Raw genomic sequence first — 8668 nt, forward strand, 5'->3', positions numbered from 1 at the left:
TTGTCTCAATGTCAGATACTGAAGTGAAGGTCTGAGAGCAACATCTCACTTCTGAAAGTTATTGCTGATTTCACAAAGAAGTCAATAATCCACTGATCTCGATAATAAGCTTAATTACTGCTTGGCCTGGTTGCAACGTTTACTTTAAGTGTTCAGTTTAGCCAGGGACCAAGACCAAATCATAGAGACAAAGAATGAAACACATTTGAAATGAAGTAGTTCAAAAGGGGATAAACTTAGGAAGACATGGAAAGATGAATGTTATGGGGATTCTGCATGCTTTGAAAAATAGGGGGGAAACGCAAACCATGGAGGAATATTTACCTCACTGTTTATATACTCTTACTCTCTCATATAGATAAGGAACAGTGTGGAGAATGAAGAAAACCAGGATTATGGAGTCTTCTCTTAGGATACAGAGTGAGAAACTAGTTGGCAAGAGCAACCCGACTTCTTTCATATAAAACAGAAATGTTTGTTGCCTGCAACATGAATATTTGAGATCTGAGGGTACAAATCATGAACACGCATTTAGCTTTTGCCAGTGCTTGACTTGTCCCGAGGTAATACCCTAATTGAATCAAAAACCATCTCCAGGCTGAGCATAAGGACAATGATGTAGAAGACAGTATGGTCACCTTTATACAGACTTGGCACACAGCTCAGAGTCGCAATATGAAAACTCTGGAATCCATGTGGCCTTTGTGCCTACACCCATGGATTCTCCAACTTTCTCTGTTACTCCAACTCTAGTGACTGAACTGATAGATTCAAATTTCATCTAATATTCATTCAGTTCAACTAACCGGTAGGCTATCGACTGAGCTATCACTGCAATTCCAAGCTGAGGTCTGTTTTCACACATGCCGGGAAATGCAGAGACTTTTCTTCAGAGGGAGAAGCAGACTGAGTCAGGAGTCAGCCAAAGCCTTTCTCACAACTGCTATGAAGAACTGAATGTGATTCCTTATCATATAGCTAGGAAACAATAGTACACTAGGCTTAGGTTATGATTCATAAACAAAGAATAGTTTCATCGATTCCATTTTATATAAACCTGGAAAGACAGAGAGATGGAGGTAGAGAGTAATAGAGTTTTCCTGACTGTGTAACTTACTAATAGAGAATTGCAGGATTGTGAAGATATTCAGTCACTAGAGTGCTGGCTGCACAAACACAAGGACCTGAGTTTGGATCCCCAGCACCTAGGTAAATAGAAAAAGGCCAGCAAAGAGGTGTGTGTCTATAATTCCAGCATGGGGGGGGGGAGGAAAAGAGGGTCTCAGGGGCTTCATAGTTAGCCACTCTAGCTGAGCCAGTGAGCTCAAGGCTCCATCTCTAAATAGGTGGGAAAGCAATTGACGAAAGATACCTGATCCCAATCTCTGGCCGTCATGTCAAAGTGTACATGCAAACCTGTGCACACACATGTACACAAACACACACACACACACTCACACACACACACACACACATACACACGTGCACACACATACACAAACACAAACATAAACACAAAATAAGAATAGAAATTTATCTTTTCATAGATCCGGAGATTAAATGTTCAACATCAAGATGCCACCAAAGTCCCTTCCTGGCACATAGGTGGCTGCCTGCTCTTTTTACCCATAGATCCCATTCTCCAAGTAAACAGGAAGAGAACGATTCCAGGCATCTTCTCATCTCTTACCATGAGAGCCCCAATCTTCTGACTTCCATTTAACCTTAATTACCTTCTAAAACACCCTGTTGACAGTTGTGGTCACATTGGGGCTAGGTGATCAGCACGAATTTATGTATTTAGGGGGAAGACCCAATTTAGTTCATAGTAGGCAGATCATGTACAGAAATGATAGATAGATAGAGAGAGAGAGAGAGAGAGAGAGAGAGAGAGAGAGAGAGAGAGAGAGAGATAGATAGATAGATAGATAGATAGATAGATAGATAGATAAAGGTAATTTTTAAAAGCTTACTAATATAGATGTCCTCTTATAAAATTTGTTCATGATCTGTCATTTGAGTATTTTTCATGAATAGTTCTGTGTGGTATGAGTAACAATATCCATTTCTTAGAATCATTTTGCAGGTTAAATAACAAAACATTTAAATTTTGTTGCTTTCTGAGAGATGTTGCTCTTACGATTCTGGTCACATGTCACCTTGTCTAGTAAGTTTCTTTTGGCCTCTGCCCTACTCGTGGCCCCAGTCAAGCTAGACAAAGCAGTGTGCTGACCCCCTCCTTGCACATGCACGACAGAGCATTCATCATTCGAGGTGAGCTCTGAAAACAGTAATCTTCAGGTCTCCAGTACTCCTCACAGCTCCTAACATGCAGGCAAGGCTGAATGAATAGATGCAAAATGCCTACCTAGCGTAGGACCTAGAGTATAATATCCATGCCAGTTTATGGCCATAAAGCACTAAAAATTCAGTGAGCATTAACTACTGAAAAGCTGTTTGAGTTGTTTTCATTTCTAGGAGGTTTTTAAATGATTAAAACAGTGGGAGTTAAGCATCTTATGTTTCACTTTCATAATGACTTGTTATTTTTGAAATTCACAGCTTGGATAATAAAATAAATGAAAGTTTCAGTTCCAGAACCTTCCACGCTCCACTGCAACTTTGCCTAGCACAAGAGTCACTTCAAGCAGTTCTCCTTTTCGAGAGGTTTTTGATCTACAAAGAAAAATAAAGAAATATAAAAGTTCTTGTTGTCCCTGCTTACTAATCTTGAAGAAAGCTTAAACATTAATTTTAAAAATTCAAGATGGAATATTTGGCCCACAAAAACAAACAAACCAAAAACAAATAAAAAACAACCCACTGCAGAGCAGGACTGCTTACAGGTAAGGCCCCTGACTGTATTCGAACCAGCAACTTAAACTCCTGGAGTTTTCTTGCTGCAGGGCTAGCTCTAGGCTTATCACAACCAGCTTTTCCCAAAAAAGTTGTGTTCCCCATTCATGATGCAGCTATTGATTTTCTATTTCTCCATAAAGGGATTCCAAGAGTACCAAATGATACCCCCCACCCCACTCCCCCNCCCCCCCCCAGCCCCCACCGATGGATGACTTCCCAGGACTTTCTGAAAGCTCCATGGAGCAACTCTTAGTTGACATACTCTGGACAGATTAATTAACAGACTGCTACAGAATATTGTTAGTCCAACATTGCTTTCCATTTGCAACTCTAGGATCTCATGTTGTCAGAACAGATGAAGCAATTCAGCATTGAGGATGGGGAGACACACACATGCACACACACACACACACACACACACACACACACACACACACTTCCTAGAGTCACAGGAAGAAATTCTAGGGTCACACTGGAAATTCTACAGCTTCAAAGTTCAGAAGGCAGTGGCTCGTGCTGTTGGTTGTATATGGTGGTCAGAACTCCGAAGGCTACCATTTTATGAACCTAGCAACCTAGACATCAGGCTTTTAAAAGCTCCTTGGATAATCTGTATGTGCACCGTTTCCTGAGAACAGCTATTTGGATGTGTATGGGTGTGGTTCTTAGCGCCAGATGCAGAACCATGAAAACCTCCCAAGTTTTTAAACTGTAGGCCTCATGGGTTCATGTAGAAAGGTCACTGGCTCCACCTACCAAGTTCCTGATTCTATAAGCCTGGGTAGGGCCTAAAATGTTTGCATTTATAACAAGGTTTCCTGTGCTGTTGTGACCCATCCCAGCACTCACTTTGAGAGTGACTTCCATCAGTACTGTGACTTATTTGATCTAGAAAACTTCATGTTTCTGGACTGACCATATCTGACTGCACCTAAGTGCCCTTTCCTAGATATCTGTCATTTCTTCCTGGCATTGTAATGGAAACTCACCAGGATTCTTGTTGCAGTGGTTTCTTATTATCCATCCCACCTGACTATTGTGTTTAGTAAACTAGAGAGGACAGAACAGAACACAAACTCACTTTGGACATTTGACTAAGTCACTTAATAGCATGGGTACATTATTAGGCAAGTTTCCCCAGGACTTTTCTGGTATTAGTCCTGAAAGTGCCTTATTCTTGGAAGCTGAGTCATCTAGGGAAAAATCAGGAAGGCCAGCATATATATATATATATATATATATATATATATATTATATATTTATATAACAACATATTTTATATATTTATAAAGAGAGCTTACATTCTACAAAGAGATGGCAAGAACTGAGCTAGCTTTGAAGTCTTCCTTCCAGTATTTGAGACAAGCTTATATAGGAGCATTGCCACATGCAAAATGGTGGATAAGCTTCACCTCCCTTTATTGAGACAGGGACTAGTGTACCCTAGGTTGGCTTACATAAGTGAGATGAATTCAAACTCCTCACTGATCCTCCAGCCTCCATCTCAAGTTCATACCATATAGCCTCCCCCAGCCTGAGCCAAAGCTGGCTCAGACCTTGCTGCAACTGTGAATGAGGCCACCTGGGGACCTAGATGGCTTTATTGTTTTGTCACCTGCTGCTGCAAAGCTGCTACCTCTGAGAGGCTGAACCTGTCTTCCTGAGATATTCCTGAGATAGCCAACAACCTGTGGACTTAGAGACCTAATGCTAATAGCTCTAACAGACTAGTGCTAACAACTTAGCAACAGAGCTTCAAGAAGCCTGGCCTGGCGGGGGATGGGCCTCCTCCCTTTATAAGCACAGACTCTTAGTAAACATTGGGCCTTGACCAGAAATCTGTCTTGGTTTCTTTACTTCTCTCCTATACAGCTCTGGCCTCCCACTCAGGAACCCAGTTAGTGTGGCTGCAGGCAGCTATAATACCACACCCAGATTAAGAAGTACTAGAGATGGAATCCAGGACTTCCTGCATTGCACCTACTGTGAGCTACCTCCCTAGTCTGGCCCTGTGCTGTCTTTAACTATAGATCATCAAAGGAATGTAAACTCATCACATTGCCAATAAATACTTAGAGTTAAGGTGATGCAAGGATGTTGTTTCTGACAATCCTTTTAGAACAAAAAGTCTCAATTGTGGCTTCAAGTTGAGTCACCGAGGGGGATTTTGTAAAGCTTTCTTCATTCCCAAACCATAGCTCAAGAGATGGAATGAGACTATCTGATGTTAGGATACAGATATTAGTGTTTCTATGAGATTCCTGGGTGATTTCAAGCCGAGGTCAAAGTCAAATACTAAAATATCCCATATAATGTCGTTGAGAGTAGGCTCCTCAACCGGCAGCTTCCCTGTGTCCTGGGAATCTCCTAGAAATGAAAACTTTCACTTTCTCCATCTCTACTAGTGTGAGTAAAACCTTGCATTTGGAGGACAAACCACATACCTATATATGTGTGCATGTTTGATATAGTATTATTTAATACAATATTAAATTCTGCTTATGAATGAGTGAATAAACAAAGGAATGAACAAACAAACAATATCTGGTGTCTAGTCATGAGTTCTGTGCAGTCTTTCCCAGATTTTAATGTCAATGCTATTCTAATAAAGTAAGATAACTTTGGCAAGATTTTTCTTCTTTATAATTTGAATATACTTGTCTAAACATTGAAATTCATAACTTTTGAAAGATACTGGTAAAAATATATAACCCAACCACTATCATTGGGAGTAGAATTTTTAAAATAGTCCTTAAATATTATTTAAAAAGTTGTCTCTGGCTACTTCTATTATTTAGAAAGTCAAACTTATTTTGAAATATTTTTCTAAAGTATTGGCTTAGAAAAAAAGTCATTTCCTTTAAGGCATATAATCTTTTGATATGTGATCTGTTTTGATCAAACTCTATGTCTCAGTTAAGGTTTCTATTGCTGTGAAGAGACACCATGACTATGACAATTCTTATAAAGGACAACATTTTATTGCAGATGACTTACAGTTCAGAGGTTTAGTCGATTGTGGCAAAAAGCATGGAGCCATTCAGGTGGATGGACATGGAGCTGGAGAGGTGGATGAGAGTTCTACATCTTGATCTGTGGGCAGCAGGCAGAGCCTGTCACGGTAGACTTGGATTGAGCATTTAAGACATCAAAACCCAGTCCCAGTGACATACTTCCTCCAACAATGCCACACCAACTCCAACAAGACCACACCACCACTCTCAGTGAGTCTATGGGGCCTGTTTTCTTTTAAACCACCACACTCTAGAGTTTAATGTTTGCACATGAATTTAAGCTTTTTTTAGCCAGGATTTAAATACTGAGCTAGATGGATTTTTCTTAATAAATATCTATGGCGGATGTCCCTAAGATTTACAAAATTTGATCCCTGAGTATTTCTATTCTTTTGATAATACTTTGATAGGTAAAAAGTTTCTAAATAATTTTTGAGCAGCAAAAATAAGGCCTGTTCTATTAAGATACTACCAAGGGAGGGTGTATAGATGCATAAATATGTGTATATGTATATGTATATGTATGTCATTATGATGTATATTACTTATCTGTCATACATTTTACTAGTACAAGGGAAATTAATAAACTGAAATAGATATGAAATGATCCCCTTCATAAAAAATTAACTGGTTATTTATACAGAGGACACAGTCACATGAACTTTTAACTAGTATCTTCCTGGCATGCTGAAATCAAACATCCTGTTGTTATTTTAAAAAATATCTTTATCAAAAATGAATGAATCATATTCATAAAATTTGCTTAGAAGCAGGTGAAAATAAGATATTACAAAATGCCAACCTGCCCACTCACTGATACAGTTATTTTTTGGGACAAAGTATGCATGTGTTTTGTAACCAGGCTCTTCCTTATTACAGTTAGAAACTCAAGAAAAATATAGAACACTCAATATATCTCTAATTGTATTCTTCCAAGGCTTTGGAGTATTTCATGTTATAGATGTGTGCATTTTAACTCTGCAGAGCATAGGTATTGATTTTCATTTTTTATTTTCAGGGTTTAAATGCTACAGTGAATGCTATTCTCTGTTCATGTTCATATTTGTGCGTGATTGTTCTCTTAGAAGAAATGCTCAAAGTGGAAAATCACTGAAATAATAAAAATGAGAGGTATAGATTGAGTTATCTACTGAAACATCTTTGTCTTATCTGTGTTTCAGTAGCAGACTTGCAGTTTTACATTGGCCCTAGCTAAAACACTTAGCTAAAGCCTCGTCATTTACTTTGCATACATTTTTTTGTTCTAAATTTTTTTTCCTTTCTTTTACTTATTTCTGGCTTGGGTTTCACTTCGGGGTTTGCTCACTTTGCATTTGTTTCCTTCTCTGGGTTTATCATGTTCATTAGATCCTCTGCCCTAGCGACTCCCAACAATTCCTACGATATTTCAGTTCAAATATTTATTCACTTGGATTACATCATGTCTCCACTTCCAAATTCCTAGGAGCATAAACACCCCTCACCTTGCTCTCAACATGGAGTCAGGGCACCCTTCTTCCAAATCACTTTGAGCCCATTATCAAACATGCAGTTTCTTGAGAACTTCCATCAACTGCCAGGAGCCAGAATCACTCAGGACTGTGGTCCAGAAATCTGAATTTTTACATGTACCCTCAGATAAACTTTGAACATGAGAGAAGTTTTTTTTTCATCATTGATTTTAATGTTTCCCTAGAAGGATATACAAAAATCACAAGGAGAAATTAAAAATAAATCTCACTCTAACGGTAAGTGGTGTTTGCCATGGCTTCATTGTGTTCTGAATACTTATCTGAATTAAAAGGAGGCAGCTATTTGGAGGATGGCTAAATGGAAACTCTGAGCACTGTTTCTTTAGTGGCTTTTAAAGATACCCTGCATCTTCTTAACGAATCCCTATGAATGACCTCAACCCAGAGGAGAATTAGGCAGTTTCAAACCAACCACTTTCCTTACTTTCCCTGAAGACTAAGTAACTATTAGAGCAGACATTAAACCATAACCACCACTCACTATCCAGATGACTCAACTCCAGTTATAATTAGGGGAAGAAGCAGCCAGAGCGAGAGTTCTGGGCGAGGGGCAGGGATGGGAGGTGGTAAGGTCTCTGCTGGAAGGAGGGATATTTCTAGTCTTCCTTGTCTGGGGCACTACTAGTGGTTCTCAGTGTCTACTGCTGTCCTGGAGTCCTTAATCTAACTGACCCTTAGATGTCCAGATAAAAGTGTGTCAGGACAGACAGCAGACTCATATGTTCCTTCTGGCAGCATGCCTGCTGTTGACCTTTTTCTTCAACCTCAACTGTTTCAGTTTGGTGGCCACTCTGTGATGGACACGCATGTATCAATCGTTCCATTTCCTTTTGTAAATGCCAGGTCACAAGGAACAAGGAAGTAGGGCACAGCAACTCACCCCTTCCGCTAAAGCATCAGCTCCTTCATCTGTGGCAGCACGGAGAGAACTGAAGGACATTGTGTTAAATGAAATAAGTCACATAGAGAAAAACCAAACTGTGCATCCTCGCTGAGATGTGCAAGGGGAACAACTGAATGCATCCAAGTTAAATGTATAACAGCACTGGCCAGAATTCAGGGAAAGTGTAAGTAGCTTAGCTGGTTAAGAGGCACTAATATATCCCTAGATAGAATGAGTTCTAGGACCCCACGACACAAAGCAGTAACTATGGCTTATAAGATGGCTGGTTGGAGCCGGGCGTGGTGGCGCACGCCTTTAATCCCAGCACTCGGGAGGCAGAGGCAGGCGGATTTCTGAGTTCGAGGCCAGCCTGGTCTACA

Source organism: Mus caroli, chromosome 2 (genome assembly GCF_900094665.2).
Source record: "Mus caroli chromosome 2, CAROLI_EIJ_v1.1, whole genome shotgun sequence".
In the NCBI taxonomy this organism is placed as follows: domain Eukaryota; kingdom Metazoa; phylum Chordata; class Mammalia; order Rodentia; family Muridae; genus Mus; species Mus caroli.